At 26.5% G+C, this 20,927-nt stretch overlaps 1 protein-coding gene across 9 annotated transcripts in view; it reads left to right on the top strand.

Annotated features, from left to right (window-relative positions):
- LOC107165232 (limbic system-associated membrane protein-like) overlaps positions 1–20,927 on the top strand; it is a 475,565-nt gene that overhangs the window by 168,228 nt on the left and 286,410 nt on the right. For 3 of the 9 annotated variants that reach the window (XM_089227118.1, XM_089227111.1, XM_089227115.1), the window contains one exon: positions 16,959–17,075. The exons of the other annotated variants lie outside the window; for them this stretch is intronic. The gene's annotated coding sequence lies outside the window, so the exon portion shown is untranslated. The remainder of the gene's footprint in view (positions 1–16,958; positions 17,076–20,927) is intronic. 9 annotated transcript variants of the gene reach the window in all.

Genomic DNA, 20,927 nt, shown 5'->3' with positions numbered 1-20,927 from the left:
CAATAAATAATCGAAAAAAAATTTGAAATCACTACAAAGCACAGTCGTTTCGAATACTTACACATACGATATCCACTTTGAATATTCCATTCATGAACAATACTTTAAATTATTTCAAATTTAAGAAAAAAAATAGAATAATACGATAAAATATCGTTTTCTGTGATTTTGAATACAATGCTCAACTAATTTCATTCTTAATATTTAGCTACCTTCTTTATGTCTTCAGACATATATATATATATATATTTTTTTTTTTTTTTTGACTTATGTACAAAGTTGCATCTGAGATTATAGTATACATTTTACTTTATGCTACCTCTTGTGCGTATAATATAATAACAACATAAGCCTCTTTTTATATTATAATGGAATAGAAAATTATTAAGCTCAAAACTATTTCATAAAATATAATATAATAATTTATATTTTATACCATAAAGACTGTACAACACAGAGTACAATATCTAAAAATTTATTTTTCTATGGTTAAAATAAATAATATTCCTTTAAGTTTTAATAAATTAATATATAAAAATTGTAAAATGTTTTTACATTTGATTTTCGTCTTAATTAAATTGCAAATGTATATATTGTCATATTAAATAATTTTTTATAGAAGTTTCGTGTTACTTATTTAAAATAATATTTATTAAATTAGACATTTATATTAAAATTAGTTTGAATTACAAAATCATTAAGAAATAAAATGTACCAATATTTCATTTCATTTCAATGTAAATACACATATAATACGTTTATATTAAAACAATTTCGTTCAAAGCATCTATTTCAGCTGAAAAAAAATATATTGCATATTCAATTTTCAAAGTATATTATTATTATTATTGAAATCGTAAAAATTCAAATAACATCTTTGATGAAACATTACATATTTTTATTTTATACGCTGTCTTCGTAGTTGATTAGGATATAACTTTTTTTATCGTTTGTTTTTAATTGCTTTTAATCTTAAAAGAAACACTAAATACATTTTGTCTGAGCTCTGATAGAGTTTAATTCCCATGGATGCCGATAATTTAAGAAAGTTAACATTTACTTTTTTTTCAGGGTTCATTAATGATACAAACAAGTATATCGCTAAGAACCGAGTTGTATGTTTTAAGAATTTTTTATTACGGCCTATTTGACCGTAATAATTATATACAATTCTAAAAATTTTAAATGGTTCGAAAACTTTTTTTCCTTAAACAGTATAATCATAATATTATAATGTACATTCGATTGCATTGAATAAAAAAATCAATATAAATCACCATGCATTTAGTTGTATTCAACGGTTATAAAAGTATGTTGATTTTATCCCTCCCTCAAAAATAATACTTATAATAGCTTTAATTAATTTTAAGTAAGTATCAGCTGTTTGTAACTATTCACCAATAAAGAATTCGAGTTTATATTACGTCATAATCGTGTACCGATATAGAACTTAATTAACACGATGTTTCTATATCGAACATGTGCTGACCACTGTGGCACGAATGAGGCATTTAGAAAAATGATTATTATTGTTTCAATATTGTGGCAGAGTTACAGTTTTTTTTTTTCGAGCAGTTACTTTTTCGTATCGCTTTAAAAATGTACGAGAGCATTTTTCTTAATATTGATTGTGATTAAACATTACTATTCAACTGATTTAACTTATTCAGATGAATGTCGATATCATAGTTACTACATTGTTGAAAAAAAATCTTAATAGCAAATGATTTAAAATATTAAACTAATAAGAATAAAGATGTTTAAATAAATACAATAATCACGCATTGGAAAAATGAATGACATTAAATATACTCCGCGGTAAATAAAATAAGTAATAATTCAATAATTATTATTCATGATTCTATTTGTTTAGGTCTATTTTTATAAGTCATAAAACGTACGATTTTAAAACATAAAAATTATATTATTTTGGCTTGCTAAGGTAGTGACGGATTCGATAAATGTACTTATAATTCGCATAAAAATATATTCAACGAAATTGATCTTCGAAGTTTTTGGCACACAATTCAGTTGTACTATAACAGATAGTTACCGTTATCCAACAACTAATTAATAATAATCACAACATGCTCTGGTAAAACGTTAAAACAAATCTCATACAGTCATACCGTACCTCTATTATTTATTTATTCGAGGCTGTGTTTTTTCGGATAATTTTAAAGTATTTGACGCTGGAGGATCCCGTGATTCGATCCAATCCTATCGCCGATGATGATCAGTGTGAATAATGAGCTAAATACAATCGTTTTGAACACCTCACATATTATAAAACAAATACTTTATGCTCACACGATTAACTAGCTGAACTAGGTTGATTCGCAGACCAATGTCATGGAACCGAACATATTGAATACAATTTACTAGATAAACACGTGCCCATAGCTATTTTGCTTTTCAAAAGTTTCTGGACGTGCTTGATAAAACTGTATCGTGGACGAAAATAATATATTATGCAATATTTCTAAATAAAATAAGAAACTCGTTTAAAAATCTTCAAAGTTAATCAAACAATTTTAAAGAAACTGAATTTCATAACAATGAATTCAAACATAATTTATTAATATACATAAAAATATTTATTACATGAGACAAAAAAAATAATATTAGGATTCAGAATCAAAGCATTTAATAAGTTTACATACTATTACATTTTTAGTTATTAACCGATGTGATTAATATAAAGAAAACGCAATCATATAATATTTAGCGATCAAAATAAATTAAATTGTATTTTAAACATTTTTTTATTCATTTAAGTTTTTAACTTTTAGCCACAGAGTGACTTAGCAATATTATTACAAACATAAAACTTGACATTGTGATACCAAGAATCATAAAAAATAAATTCCATATTTGTATAGCGTTTTTAAGGATCTGTGGAATAAATTCTATACTGTCCGTTAGATACATTATTTGAAGTTGAGGTAAAAATAATAATCCAAAAAAAATAATCTATATTAAGGATGCGTTCGAATTCCAATGCCTTCGGGTACGTCGTTTTGTACTGAAATTTTATGATGGTGCGATTGTTTTATCGTTGAAAAAAAAAACAAAACGTGTCAAATATTTCAGCGCTTTTTGTTTATTTTATGACTAATAAATTCCATCAGTTAAAATATATTTGTTTAATTTGAATCCGGCGAATATTTAATTAGTTACATATTTTAAGTTTAATGTTCGAGAAGAATGAAATATAAATTGGATTTTATATCATGCCTGCTGAGAAATGCTTTTAACCAAGTATTATTCAATATATTTTTTTCTCAACATCTATTGCAACTTGATTTTATATTTCCTACTGTCTCAAAATAACTAAGTTATTTATATATAAATATATCTATGTCAAAATAACTTTACAAGATATCTCCGTCTATCAACCGATTGGTTCGCTTTAACTGTGGAATCACCAAGAAACTAAAAATTACAAAATTACTGTAACGGAAGATGTCAGTGAATAGGTTCGTTACAAAATTTCACGAAACGGCTGCTGCAGTATAATGTAATAATAATAAACTCCCATCAGTTAGGAATGTTAAGAAAACAATGTTATTAGAAAAGAACGATTCGATGCATATGGCTTGGCGGTGTTGATGACGCCTAACGTCGATAACAGGTACAATTTTCATATAGCCCGAGTTAACATATTTCTTATAATCCGATACTAAAACCCTCCACTATTGGAAAATCGGTGGAATTTATGTAACAACCAGACAGGTTCAATTATGGATATTATACTATATTATACATACAATATTCCGTTATGTGTATAAATAATTACCGTATCGATTTTGTCAGTATTAACATATTAATTATATATTATACTTTCGAGGGTTTTCGACCCTTTTTAGAATATTATAAAAGTGTTACCTAAATACTGATACATCGTTTCAAGTATCAAAAATCCAAAAATATAAATAACTTTTTTTTGCACGCATTTTTTTTTTAAATTCAGTAATATTTAATTATTTAACATAACAAATAACAATAAATAAATTTATTATTCATAACAAAATTGGCACAAAACTAAATAATCTAATATCATCACCTCCATAGTTAAGACTAAAGTGAATGAGTTGAGTTAAAAATGTTTAAATTATGTGCAATACAAATAAATATGACAACGAGTTACAGTTTGCTAAACTAATGGCTCTATGGATATAACGAGAAACGGTTCGTTCCGTTTTCTTGCTGCTCGGGTTGTGTGCTTGTGTATGTATGTAAAATCATATACAACAGTTTTAGTGAAGGTATTGTTATGATGACATAGGGATTTATTCAAAAAATGACAGAAAATTGATTACGTATTCTCAACAGTTATCCAATTTGAGGCACAGTCACCCAGAATTGGGAAGATTCCATAATAGTTGGCTAAATTGTATAAGACAAGTGTTGTTACTATAATATTCTGAGTTATATAATACTAATAATAATAGTTATGCAGTTTTTAAATAATAGTATATAATATTATAATCTGTCAGATTTGGACAAAAATATGCCTCAAAATAGTAAAGTTGGTCATCGATGATACGCTCGTTCAGTAAGAGTTGAATACGTGTGATCGATGACGAGCCCCGGACAGTTCAGAAAGAATAGACATCGCAACATAAGGTGTACATTGTACTATAATAAATCAATGTTATTAATTATAAGTTTATAAATAAAGAAGTACGCCTAATAAATATTAGTCTCCAAGGACCAGTTAATATAAAAGGTTTATGACTCGAGTGCTTTAAACATCATCACTATTTTAAGTGTTAAGAGGTTAAGGGTGGAGATTACACAGCTGTTTGTAGGAGGTAAATAAATATAATAATCGCAGGACCGTTTGTGCGTTAGTAATATTTATTTAAGAAATTTATAATTTCATAAATCGGTCGTATTTTCTTTTATTGGTACACAACCATGAACATATTTAAGGTGGGGGCACATGGGACACGTCGCCCATTTACCGTATTTTATACTTTTTTTATTACTAAGAGTATTAACCATTCACTTACTTATTTGATGTTATTTTTCTTTCAAACACATGCATTTAAGTTATGGCATTATTTGAAAATGGAAAACGTGAACAATAATTTACAACTATATTGTATAATTTAAATTTTTTGTTTGTGTCCCTTAAGATATTGCAAAATGCGCCCCTTGATACATCCACTATAATAAGTGTTAAGAATCGAGTAAATCCGTTCTGAAAAAAAAAAAGAATGACTTGGTTTCGATTATGTTGACATTGTCTGAGGAAACACAGAGGTATATTATTTGTTTTGACGATACTTCGATGCCTATTCAATAATAATAATAATAATAAATAAAAACACGCACCATAACGACGTAATGGAATATTTATTAATGACAAAATAAACCACACTGGTTACCGTGGTATACGAACAAAGACATTAAATTGGTTGTTTTACTGTTGTTTGGGTATCCGGTGCCTATGTGTATACATTTATGTGCTCGCGTATTTGAAAGCCAATAATTCCGCGGCATATTACCTGGGGAAAATTTCTGAACGATAATCTACCGACGATGGAAACAAAATCCCATAATATGCACAAAAATGTGATACTGGAGCGTTCCGTTCTAATGACTCCCCCATTATACACATAAGCCCTTCAATCGAAATCCAATGCAAACCCGTAAGCCCATCGTGTTTGTGGCCCAGGTAATTCAATAAAATTTCTTTCAGAAATTCTCCGCATGCCATTGATTTTGTGTTTGGATGGGAAGTAGTGACGTATCTATACAAGCATAAAGTGCTGTTGCGAATCGTCGCAGTAGGTAGGATGATACATTAATTTGAACTCTTCAGCTGGTTAAAGTTCACGACTACTTTGTGGGCGGGAGTACGCGATACGAGTTTTTATATATTTTGAAAATAGGTTCCAAAAACGTGCACGAAATACGCATTTATCTAAGCGCTTAAAAACAAAATGAAAGAATGAACTTTTTCGTCATTGTTGAATTCATGTAGCTTGTTATTTTAATTTTAAATCTTTTAATTTACGTGTTTCTTTAAAAAAAAATAAAAATATAGCAAATATATATTTTATTATAAATAGTTAACAATCACTATATAATAATGATAATTTACTTTTTATTCACATTCACTACAATTTATTTTTACAATAATGTGTTAAAAAATAAATACTAGTTTTGAAATATAAAATACGCCACTGTCCAGTGTTTTCGATTTCACTACTTAACCGCAAAATCTAAACCTAAAAAAAAATTCCCTTGATTTTTTAATTTACAATATTTTTAATACGCATATATTATTAATATTTACCAGTAAACTATACGTTATTATTAATTATGCATTATGTGATTACAAATCAAAGATCACACATCCTATAAATATGAAAAAAAATATCTAATAGTTATGCAATTTCAGTCCTGAAGTAATTATTATTTCTATGAAACAAAAAAAGAATTTTTAATACAAATAAAACCACGCCAATGCAGCAAGTATTGAGCCTTATAATATTATGTTTTTTTTACCTGTAAGTTTAATTAATTATTAATTATTATACACACGAAAAAATAATATAATTTATCACGTGACTAAAAAATAATATTTGCTTATTTATCAGTTAATAAATGGGTACTATGAGACGTTCCGTTAGTCATGTTTTATCTCATTCGATACTTGAAAAATCTTATGGAATTAATTGAATTTTCGATTTAACACTCAATTCGATTTATATAATCTTCAGTTGTTATTTCGAAATAACTTTTGATATAAAAATGGACAAGGACAGCGTTCAGAATTACACAAGTTCAATCTTATATTTTCTCGGACTTCTCAATACTGTTCATTGGTTTCTAAGTTGAATGGTAAAAGTTAAAACCACAAAAAAAAAATACAGAAAAACATATGAAATTAATGAACTTCAAACATTTCTTATATCACATTTGAAAACTTTTTTAATATAACAAACTAAGTATCTATTTTTCGACATTTCTTGGGGTTTTCCTATATTTATATTAATATTCGATGACATAGATACATCATTTTTGACACAATTCATACACGTGTGATATCTTAACTTTAATAATAATATTATATTGACAATTATTGTTGTCTTTGTTGTTAGTCTCATAATATCATAATAATATTTTTTATGTTTACTACCATATGCAATGTAGTTAAATCGAGTTCCATTTTTTCCTATCGCAAATTAAAGTGCTCGTGTGGATCACCATTTAATTATATAATAATTATATTACTGAAAAACAAGTGCACGTAAACTCAACTTGTACCTAAATTATTTTTGTGGTATAATACGGTTATGAATGTTATTGAACTCCAAATATTATTGTCAAATCAATAATACTACATAGTTAACTCTCATGTCAGCCCCATCAATCGAAGACTAAAACGTGGTCGTCCCCATGATGTCCTAAAGTAGCTTATCTTCAACCTAGTTAATTATTAAATTATATTATGTTAATACCTTTTTTATAAATAGCAAAAAAAAAAAAAAATTTTACTTTATATAACTAAGTTTAGATGATTTTGTCAGGAAAACTGTATAATTAATAAAAAAAAAAAAAACATAGTTAACTCTCACATAATAACAATTATTTAAAAAAAAATAATAATATTGTGAACACGATAAATGGATGTGTCCAATTTCAATATAATATAATATATACTGCAGATAACGATGCAAATGTAAAAATAGGTTCTACGACATTTGAGTGAAAGAAATCGAGCGAACGTGAATGAGCGAATGAAAAAGAACGAATATAAAATGAGTGATTAAAAATATGAGCGAAAACATATAGAGCCAAAAAAATAATATTATATACAAGTTTTCGAAATAATGAGCGTTGTTTGATAAAAGGATCACCCTTTATATATTATTATATACGTTATATCTATTTTCGTCTTTAAAAATTGTATACGAATACTAGCCCTCCGTGCTAGTACGAATATTATAACGATTCAATAAGATAATGTTTACGATCATTTGTCTTATATGAGTCACTATCTTCGTAGTGTAGTACACTCGTACCTAGGTTGAATTTGTCATTTTAGTCGTCCGTCAGAGTTCTTATATTAATGTTGTATTTAACGTGTATAACAATGCAGTATATTCAGTAACAACAAGGAAAACTTCTTCTAAGTTAAATAATTTCTTATATCGGAAAGAAAAAATACATAAAGACGTCTAATATTGGCGATGAATAGATAGACTATAGACAAACTATGTACAGTTGTTTGAATTTAAAATACAAAAAAATTTTTAAAGGCCTTTCCGATCATAATCACGTTGCCAATATAATTATAAAAATCAAGCAAAAGTAGTAGTCGAAAATATTAAAAAGCGTGCCGTTGAAACTCAAGATAATCCTGGAGTTATAATAAGTGAGTCGTAATCTTCTGTAGTTCCAATTATTGTTTTTAGTGCACTTCCATAGATTGCATACTTGAAACGTACAATTCAAAGAACGAGACAAAAAAATTACTTTGCTCCACCTAATCCCCAAATTCTCGATAATTTACACCAATTGCCAATTGAATATAAATTGTCCACTCACTTATTTTAATTATATTATAATATTATATTTTTTTCGTTCTTTTTCTTTCACTCAATTGTCGGGATACCGTAAAAATAATATCATAATATATACAGAGTATTTGGGGTATGAAATATTTCTCTACGTGATGAAATATTTGACGAAAACATGAAACTTTGAATTTTTTTTTAATATAAATAATAATGATGATTATTTATCAATAATCTAACCCAAGAAAACCATCACTAATGAGTGGTTAGTAATTATTAGAGACCGGATTCTCGAATTTATAATTACTAATTATAAACCTAAGTTATGAAAATTATACGTAAAAATAAAACTTATTAAAAATATATATATATATATATATTATAATACTAAAATATTTTACATTTTTAAATTTCATGAAATTTTCAAATAGGTAATATATTACATGCATATTATAGTGTGTAGAAGAGAAACAATTATCTTTAAATTCCGTGTACGTATCACTATTTTGAACGTGATTTCTATCTCAAATTTGCACGAACATTAAAAAAAATCTGTATTAAGAACTAAATTAATATTTTGTAATAATAATATTATTATGCATCTTCTCACAGAGGGATCTAAACGCAGAAATGAGACGTCTACAATCAGTGCAACCACACAACCGGATGGTCGTCAAGTGAATTTTTGTTTAGCCATGAGACTACATAATATTTTTATTATAAAGAGTGATTATCTATTATGCAACTTTTAACTCAGTCTTAATTTTTCATATGTTTGAATTTTTAATGCAATTTAAGAAGTATTCCGTACCATTACGAATTTCTTTTTTTCCAAAAAATCACACTTTTTGATTGTAAATTTCTAAGAAGAAGATTTTTTTTTAACGTTAATATCATATTATATAAATAAATTTGAGGAAATTAATTCTGAAAAATTACTTACGGTTATACGTATGTTTCAAAAAAAAAAAACAAATTATACGATGATAACTGTATAGTGTATATTGAAAATTTATTAAAATTCCATTTTCTATACAGTTAGAATATAAATACCAGACTAAATATTACATATAATTATAGTTTATATCGTATCGTATATAAAATTTCACCGTTTTATTCATTAAACATTTTTTTTTTTTTTTAGGTGTTACAAAGCTAGCACTATAAGTACGAGTTGATAACTCCCTAGTCGGTTATTTTTCCAAACTTTAACGTGTACTTCAACACATTTTTGTTCGAGATATAAATCCAATATATTGTTATACTTTAATATACACGTCAGTGTAATAATATTATTTTGTATAAAATACTACGTGAGAATCGATATCGATCCGGACAAACCAACTCACGAGGCACCGTCAAGAATATTCGTTAATTGGTAATTTTAGAAAATCTAAATGATTTTTTTATTCGGTACTCGTGCTCTTATAAGTTACGCATGTTGTAGAAGTTTCATGTGTGTGTGTGTGTTGTGGAACAAACGACTTGTCATTTCCCAGCCGATATTTTGGTTGAAAATAAAAACAAATGAACGGTAAATTGAAAGTGATATAATACGCCGGAAACGTCAATGTAATACGTAACGTGGTTCAGTGTGCGATAACGACTCCATTGTTTGGACGTATACGGGAGAAAAATGTTTTTTTCACAATCAGAAAATTGAACGAAAAAATAAAATAGAAATATTAAAGACTAATGTGGAAATTGATTGAGTCTGCCTCTTGACGTTTCTACCGGTTAAGTAGAATTGTTTCAAATGTGCTTGCATTGGTAAACCACATTCGAAAAATACCCAAATCAGTATTATTTTATAAATCTATGATACCGACGTTGTTGTTCTCAAGCGATAAAATGTTGACAAACATAACATACTTACTGAGGTTTTAGGATTTTTTGAGATTAAAATCTCCAAAAAATTTTCAAAACTTATGCTTATATTATAGTATGATTATATATATTAATTTGAATCCTAAGTAGAAGCTAATCATTGACAAATTGTAATTTTACTAAACACAATAAATAATAATACCAAACTATTAGTTGATAAAATATTTTAATTTGAAACTATATAGATATTTTATTCGATTTATAAATATAACTATCGGTTTAAAATTGAACAATATAAATAAATCTAAATAATATAAATGGCTTACTTTTTTTAATTTCATATTGAATCAACTCTAAGATTTATAAGGAATAGCATAGGACGTTTAATACGGGGCATACAATTTTTTTTTTTTTAAATTATTGCAAGGATTCCACTCGTACATTAGCTACTAAAAAATACAGTACAGTAACAGTATGTCCGAGTATACTTATACTTAGATACAATTTTTCAAAGAATTCCGATCGTAAATGAAACACAATATTTGCGATACGTCTTTAACACGGTATAATATATAACATAGTTTCATGTGCATAATCATATCGTACTATTTAATTACAAATAAATCCAAAATTGTATTATGAGTTATGGCTATAATAGGTTAGGTAAAACATATACTTTTAAAGAAATATACTAATATAGGGCGAAAGTAATATCCCACACGAAAAAAAATTATACCGAATACAAAGTTCCTTCCCACTTTATTCAGACTTAGGACTGACAACTTAAACGTAGTTGGTGTGGTTAAAATTTGTTTGTTTTTATGTTGCAAAAAAAAAAGTTCAATCAATTTCTAATTGAATCAAGTCTTACTATAAAATGAAAATTAATAATATAATGTGTAGGTATGGTCCACATATTATTTGTGTATAGGTATAAAATAATAAAATATGTGATAGTAGCATTGTTTTTAAAATCAATGATAATAGTAGTAGAAAAAAATTAAATTTTATTTTGCTTATTGCGAAAGCTCAAATACTTTACATAGCTAGTTCTGATACAAGTCTTACTATAAACGCTTGCGAAAATACAAATAATATCTGGGCCATATATCTACACATTATATAATTAATTTTTATTATATATTTTGACAAGATTCAAAAAATTTATTGTACTTTACAAAAGACTTTACTCATACAAAAACAATCAAATTTTAACTACGTTTAAATTGTTAGTCCTAAGCCTAAATTATTTTAATTTTCATGTGGGAACTTACTAAACCCCCTAATATACTCGTAGCAATAATAGAGAGGTCCGGGAACCAACATTTTTAGAAAAAATATTACTCGTTAGTGGTACTAGTGGTACTACTTAGTCCATCTATAACACTAACTTTTATATTACACTTAGATAAGGAACCCGTGTGAACAAATAAAATGTCATGTGTCACCAATTTTTTGTTTTGTTGTCTAATTATTGACATCATGAATGTCAAAATAATGTCTATATGTATATACTATGTTTGGAAAGTATTTCGATAATATATCACCGAAATAGTTTTCAGTATATATATATATTATAATTCACCCACGTTTCAGTTTTTTTTTCTTTTATTATTTTGAATTTATAATTGGTATAACATAGTAATCCATAGCCGTTTATGCAAAGATATGGAGAGACAGAGAGAAGTGAAAAAACAATAAAAAATATTGGAAGTGTATTGAAAACTGCGGAGCTCGTGTAATAATTTCAGATTAAATTTTACATAAATATAACTAATTAGAATGTAATTTTTAATCTTAAGTTTACTTAAAAGATTTACTTAAAAAATAAATTCGGCGAGATGGAACTGCGAAAAAATAAATTCGGCGAAATGGGAGCTGACCTCCTTCTTGTGGTCCTTTCATATTATGCATAGGTATTGGTTACCTGTCCCTAACAATGTTATATTTGTACTGCGAAACCTTTATCAGGATATATGGTCGATTTACCCAATTTACCTTAACGCCCTAATTAACTCCGAGACAAATAAATTACATAATTATATTATCTAAATGTGTATTTTTTTTTTTTTAAATATGAATCCATAATATAAGAAATTACTGCTATACAATTGAAATTTCATACAAAAATTCTATATTAAACATCATTAGGATAGTCATTATGTATTTATTAAGGTTATAACTATTTTAGGATAATATGTTTATTAATAAACACTTTTAAGAAAACTTTGAATTGTGTATTTATAAACCCAATAGAAACATTTTTATTCAATAAACCAAAACTTTAGGCGACAAACACTCAATGTTATGGATAATAAATATACAATTTTCAACATAAAATCAAATTAGTTTTTAGTACAAACAATACTACGTATGACGTTTTCTTTACATATAGTCATTTTAATAGATTGAAAAATACTCTACTAACAATACTTAACTTTTACAAAAAAAATTTTTCTTGAGAATCAAATACTAATTTTGTATTTATATACTTTTAAACTAACTATACAATTAATGAATATAATTTTAATTTATTTCAATTGATAAATAAATGCATTATATAGCCATTTATATCTATGCGTTTGTGTCTTGATTCTAATAATTTTTATCGTCGCTACTTCATTCACGTGTGTCTCATGTCATAATATATATATATACAGAGTGATTGATTTATCATAAAATACTCATTATTTCAAAAAGTAGGTATTGACTTTTTTCAAAATATTTTTTTACATGATTTCAAATTGTTAAAAATCCAACGTTTTTATTAAAAAATTATATTTTAAATATTTTTTAACCTTATCATTTTTTAAGTTTTTTACTTTTTTGAATGACAACATAGAGTTTTAATTTCATATTCCAAAGCAGAATATTTTTCTAAGTATTTTGATACATAGAAATCGAATTTGGGGCTAGTAGTTTATGAGTTATAAGTATTTAAAGTTTAAACAAGCGGAGTAGTTTTTAAAAAGTATTCAAGTACAGATACAGACACTTATTTTCAAAAGTATTTAAAATACGTATTTGAATACTTAGAAAAAAAGTATTCAAGTACAAATTTGAATACTTTTAAAAAGTATTTAAAGATACTTTCAAATACTTTTGTTTTATTGTTTTTTACTTTAACCTTATAAATCATTAGTAAGCTGAATTAATTTTTTATTTTAGCACTATCTAGTTTTACTTAAATTAATTAGAATAAAAATGCAGCACTTTTGGTCCTTGGTGGATGTTGTAAGTACCATCAAATAAGGCCTATAGCTTGGACAAAAATTCCTTTTATACATTATACACTAAGCATTCAGTACTAATTTTATAGATGTGGCAAATTAGTTATTGTTATTTAACCCTTTATAGGTTAGTGGAATAAATAATAACCACTTTGATTTGTATGGTAGATGTGCACAATTACTTTTATGATGAAAATTATAATCTAGACTATGGCATGTGTGGAGGCCAATGTTTACCTATTTTGGGGCACAACTTAGACTTAACTATCGTACTTACAGATTTTTCTTCTTATTATTATTATAACAAATACCTTGGCAGCTATGGGCCATTGGCTACAAAAAAAATAAAATTACATAGTATTTATATACACAATAGATAAGTTACATTAAATATGGTAGGTACATTATATTTATAATATATATTAAATTTCCTATGAAGTTCTGTATCCCTTAGGAATTTGAGAACGTTGGTTGTATCGATGTTGAGGTTTTCAGCAAGATGGTGAGTTAGATTGAATTTTTGACGTTGTAATTTCTTACTTTCTGCAGTCGGTGAGGATGTGTTTAACTACATACTGAATTTATTTGAAAAGTGTATTATAGTTTACGCTACCTAGTGTACAAAAATCCCAATTGCTGCGGCCGCAGTACTGACATGGTATAACACATTTATACACAAACACCACCCCAAAACCATCCAACTTTGGGAACTATAATATATCGTCAACGGATTAACGAAAAATGAAAATTTAAACGTGAAAATTCATTAAAAAAATATCCTTATCAATTTATGATATTTTTAATAAAGGTTGCCATTTAAAAATCAAAAGTCGATAGTGGTTTACCTAATAAATATAAGGGTGAAAAATATTAAAAAATTATATAGTTTTAGAACAGCATAGATTTAAAATTTTGAAAAAAGTAAATAGTTTTTATAAATTGTGAGTGCTTTACGCCTCATGAAACACCATGTATATTACCAATCATCATTCGTTGTTTTATTTTTATATGTACATAATTCGACTAAAGGTATTTCCAATTTTATTAGGAAATCAACGGACTGTATACATAATAAATGTATACATAATATATAGTTTATGCCTCTATAAATATTACAATATAACAATACACAACGGTGATGAACAATATATAAATAAATATGTTGTACAATTTGTATTATTTTTTTTAAATTTGGCGTCCCTGTATGGCTGTACAAAAAGTAAAACCACAGATTTTATGAAAATATTTTATTTTATATTTTCATATACTCTGTGGTAAAACAAAAAAAGTATTTAAAAATAGTATTTGATTTTAAATACAGATACCTACTTTAAAAAATGTATTCAAATACCGTGTCCAAGTACTATTTTCAAATGTATTTAGAATACGTATGTGAGTACTTAAAAAGTATTTGAATACCTTTACTAAAGTACTTTACAAGACTACTAGTGGACAAACATTTTGCGGGGTAATCCCGTTCCACTCCACTCTGCCAATATAAACTTTAAATACTTATAACTCATAAACCACTAGCCCCAAATTCGATTTTTATGTATCAAAATACTTAGAAAAATATTCTGCTTTGGAATATGAAATTAAAACTCTATGTTGTCATTCAAAAAAGTAAAAAACATAAAAAATAATAAGGATAAAAAATATTTAAAAATATAATTTTTTAATAAAAACTTTGGTTTTTTAACAACTTGAAACCATGTAAAAAAATATTTTGAAAAAGTCAATACTTTTTGAAATAATGAGTGTTGTTTGATAAATTAATCACTCTGTATATGCATACAAACTTATTTTATTAATTGAATTACAGATTATTTATTTAAAAAAAAAAGTTTATGTATAGAAAATGTATTTTACGTACCTTAAGGGGGTATAATAAGAATATGAGATAATTTACTGTGAAATTGAAATACTTGTTAGAAGAAGCCATCAAGTAACAATTATGTTTTATCGATTTTATGATTAATGTACGATTTAACCGAATAATTGTTGACATAACTACGTGAAAAATATTTAACAAATTAAGTGTGACTTCCAACAAACTATCAACAATTTTAACCATACCATACTGTTACCATACGTAACATACTTATAGATGGACCAAAAAAAATTACGCAAATGAACGAATTTCTTTACTCTAGATTTATGAATGAGGATAAAAGCACTATTATCATACCGATGCTACTTCAGGTCAGAGACCTTTAATGTCAAACGATATACCTAATTTTTCATTTTAGGTATAGCTGTTTTCAAAAGATTGTTCACCGGGAGAAAAGGTTTTTATTTGTTTTTGTTTTGTTTTATTTTTATTTTTAGTTATTTGCCTTTTTCTCGAAATAGCTCAACCACGTTTTTTAAACTCAAATATTGCAACGGCGAGTGAACAATAAATTAAGTAAACTAGAATGAGTATTGGTTTTCTTTTTTTTCAACGTTTGTGTGCCGATCGAACACTTAATTATGAAATACGAGGTTAGTGCTATGTACAGTATTCTGCAATAGTTTAATAAACAATTGTTTCGTTTTACCATGGTGGTTTTCAAATAGCTCTGTTTCACGTTATGATGTATGCACTGTACGTATTGCATGTAACACGCATAATATATTGACTGTAACTTACTCACCCACTAGTATTGAAACATTCTGAATAAATATAATAGAAATAATAATCATGAAAAAATAACCGAGAAGTCGCTTTACTGTGTAGTGAACTTCAATTTTACTTCTCCATCGAACAGGTCATTGTACGTAAATTATTATTGTACTCTGTCCATTGATAACTTATATGTATATATATATATTAATAATAAGCTATACGTTTAAATTTTTATTTTCTTACGACGTAGTCTGTTCATAAAAATAATTAAAATTTCCTATAACAACCTACGATTTCTTAAATTTTTAATGATAAAAAGTGATTTTAATAGAAATCAAAAATAATAAATAAACTCATTAAATGTATATCCTCTAAAACTATCGTCAAAGTTGCTTACATTGTCAAATGTCGAAATAGTTTTAGTGTAAACGTCGATCTGTGTAATCTTAACATTTCAAGTGAAGACATTCACACGATCGACATGATTTAAAACAAAAACTCACCGTGAATGTCCCACGGGGCCTGTAAGTCAACGAGTATACATTTTCAACTCGAAAAAAAAACATACACACCCAAATAACAAAGTTACTTTTACAACCATTTCCACCACTCAGTGTAATTTTAAACAACGCTAAAATCCGCGTTCATTAATCACCGACCTCTTTTTAAAGTTTTAGTAAATTTGCCAAACTTAAATGAAACGTGAAATTGATGTTCACCAAATATTAACTAATTATTTTAATTTTTTGATTTTAGCTTGTCGAACAAAACAATTTCAAACAGTATTTAAGGATAATATATCAGACCATCGTTTATGTACGGCTAATGCAATATTATTTGTATGAACTATTTATGGAACATAAAAGATTGCAGGTTAACATACATTTATTATTATTATTTTTTTTTTTTACATAATATATAGTTAAATATAAGTGCAGCTTTACTAATCGAAAATAATTTGTCTATATACTGTGACAGTTAACAAAATCAAAGTAAAATAACTCGTCAACGGTCGAAGCAAGCGTAGATCAGGTTAAACTGTGCAGGCGGAGGTGTGGTTTAGCGAATTAAATAGTTATCGACGGAATTAGGAAAGTATATTTTCATTGTTTATAAATCGTTATTAAGAATTTAAGGAGGAGCGGATTATTTAACGACAACAGCAATAGGTAAGTTTTCCCAATAACTCCGTCCCGGCTGTTCCATGGAATCGGATTAAATGTGTCGAGTTTTGAAGTACAAGACACTCGAATTTAAATGCATATTATCATATTGTTATATCGATCAAAATAATTCAGGGTTTGTGGGTTCTGTATGTCTGGAGATATTCTCTCGACTAGCTGCCGACTGCGAGTGAACGAGACACAAATAATAGACGAATCGCTTTTAGTACCATATGTGTCGTTTGCAGTCTGATTTTCCTGTCTACGTGCAGTTGTATTTGGACAGGCGTAAGTATCATAGATAGGGTGTCATAAACTTAACTATAAGTGCACCACGTGTTCGCAAATACGCATTACACCTTGGTCACATTATTGGGGTAGGTGGTGACTGTCGTGACAAGTCCACACTCGACACTCACCTGTGGTCAAATAAAACCAATTCATATTACTGTAAAGATGCTCGTCAACTGATATCGTGTTTGTATTGGTGGATGTATAGAGTACCTCTCGAATAACGAATGGTACGCAGTAAAATGGTCAAACACTGGAATTCGAAGAAATATTATCCAAACGATGGATGATTATATATTATTATATATAACATATTATATACAAAATCATGTCCTGGGAAGTCTGATCAAACAAACCAGGTGATTTGATGACATCGCTTGTACCTTTTCTGCACTTAAATGGCACTGCAGGTTTTCAAATTATGATTTTTGGAATTTTTAAGTATGCCGGAAGACCACATGTGTTCTCAAATACTTACGACTTTTATGATATTTGAAACGGTATTTTGTTTTTCGAATACATTTTTTTTTATTTACTAAATGATTTTTGTTTAAATTTGGTATATAAATAAAGTTTTTTTTTTTTAAACCACTATAATATTAGAGTTTCTATTAGAGTTTCTAAACTTTAAATACTAAAAAGAATACTATTGAATTAACCAGAAAATATTTTATGCCTATAACATTATGATGATTTTATAATTTGTAAATCTCTAAATAATAATCAATTGACTAAGTACCATATCGATGTTATGTACCACGTAAGATTATCAATTAAGGTACCTTACCTATACTCGTATAAGTATATATTACAAACTTAAATGTATTGTATTTAAATATTCAGTAAACTAAATAATCCTTAAAATATATTATTAAATATTAATAATTGTTCAATCAATAAACACCGATATTTTCAAAAAAAATCATCTGCTTGCCAATTTTTGTTAAAAATGCATTATATTTCGAAAAATAAAAATTTATGTCAGCACATTCCAGTCAATATAATATTATGACATAAATATTCTAAACATTTCATTTGGTAGGTGCGCTTAAGAATTTCTAAAATCATAATAATTTGAAGAGATTAATGATTTTAGGTAACGAAGTTTAACCTAATATATCCATGTAGTTTACCACGGTATTTCACTTAGATTAATAAATAAATATTTTATGTAATAATAAACTATTAAAACGGTTTGGGTAGGTCAAATGATTATAACATCATTTGACGAAGGCCCAGGTTCATACAACTGCAACGTAAAGTTAACATTTATGAACTAAAAACTATTATGATGCAAGAGCTATTAACGGAAATACATTTGCTTTTTTAAATTAGCGCAATGTAAAATAATTCTAATTTTTCATATTATTTTTTGTGACAGTTTATTTTTATACGACCAGACTACTTCATTAATTTTGAATTAGTTTTCAACTTATACATCATAAATAATAATATATTCAATATTACAATAATAAAAAACTACACGCTTTTTAATTTGTATCACATAATACGGAACTAATTTCAGTTTTGTTGGCTTTTGAATAAAATATTTATTTTTTGAATTGCAAACATATACTATATTAGTATGAGGTGTTAATGGTGTCATCTGGAATAAAACAGTTAACTTGTTCAAAGACGAATAATAAGTTTGTTGAATTATTTAGATATTTGTTAAAATATATAAAAAAAAAACACAATATTTAAAAATAAAAAATGTATCAAGTCACAACTGTGACGGATCAATTTTACTAAATAAACATTATTCAATTTTTGTAAACACCACATACATGTACTTATATAACGTATACAAACATTTTAAAATCAACCAAAAAATACATTAATAATACGTAGTGTGTAGGTACTTAAAAAAATATTTGAAAAAGTGTTATAACGCTATATAATAATATATTGGCACTTAAGTTTTTTTTTTTTTCAAGACTCATCATCAACCTAAAAACACTATTTTATCCTTTTATTTTACGCTCTTATAATAATATGTATTTTAGTCAAATGTAAATATTTTATTTTATTTATTACTATGAATAAAATATAACACGCGAAAAAAATTGCCTACATATTTATAAAGTATAAACACAGAGTATTATAAAAATATGGATTAGTATCGATAAATCATTATCTGTAAACCTCACATTTTTCCACCACCTTGGGTGAAATAAACATGACTCACGAAGAAAATATACTATTATAAATAATATTTTCGTAATAGGTATTAAAATAATTAATAGTGGACAACCGTTAGCTATGATCCCATTAATAGCAAATTGAATATTACGATATCATTGACACAATTCTATGATACTATCAAAAAAATGTTTAACCCTTTACGTTAATAGCTCTATATTTAAGTATTTATAGTCACACGATGTACCTACCAAATTATGTGACTGAAAATATAGAAGAAACAATTACGTACCACTATTATTTATACTCCTTATCAGTGAGTTATCACTTTGGTTAAAAACCATTCCATCTTAGCACTATAATTTGTAAATATATTATAAATTATTATTAGGATGGTGATGAATGCAGAATGCTTGATAACAATATGACGAATAATGATAAAATATTGCATGTATTTTTTTACAGACAGCATTACTTCGATTGAAACTCGTGGTTGCTAAATCAATGATATTTAATTTAGAAAACAAGCACAATTGTATTAACACTAGCTTGGTTTGTATTAGGTTTTTAATTTTAACGATTTCGGGAATAGAAGGTATTGATGAAGTTATTCAGTTACTTGATTTTTTTTCAAACTATATTTTTCAAATTTAAATTAATTATAACTAAACTTATTTTTCCGAATAACATATAGGGTAACAAAAAATAATTAGTACATTATCCTATGCATTTGTTTACAACAATAGTGTTATTATATACAAAATTAATTTCTTCGTCTAGTTTTTGACTAATAATTAATTAATCAGTATTGATAATTATAAAAATTATAGTGAGCTTTATCTTTTGTTTTTTCGTATTATTACAAACTATGCATAAGTATATTAAAAATGATATATTGCATTTTAAATTATCTATTTTTCTTTAATTAGATGTTTTATTACTAATTAGTTAAATACAAATATTAATTCAATATATTAATAAAAATCCTATATTGATCAAACATTTAAAATAATTCACCAACCAAATGATCATTAAAAAATGACAATATTTGGTAAGAAAGATTTTTTTAGGATTAAGTAATAAAGCAGCTGCATACCAACATTTTAATTAAAAACTTTGATTGTTATTG

This window comes from Diuraphis noxia, unplaced genomic scaffold (genome assembly GCF_037042655.1).
Source record: "Diuraphis noxia isolate RWA-SAM2 unplaced genomic scaffold, SU_Dnox_SAM2 contig0004, whole genome shotgun sequence".
Classification (NCBI taxonomy): Eukaryota; Metazoa; Arthropoda; class Insecta; order Hemiptera; family Aphididae; genus Diuraphis; species Diuraphis noxia.
This window is presented reverse-complemented; position numbering and strand designations above follow the sequence as displayed.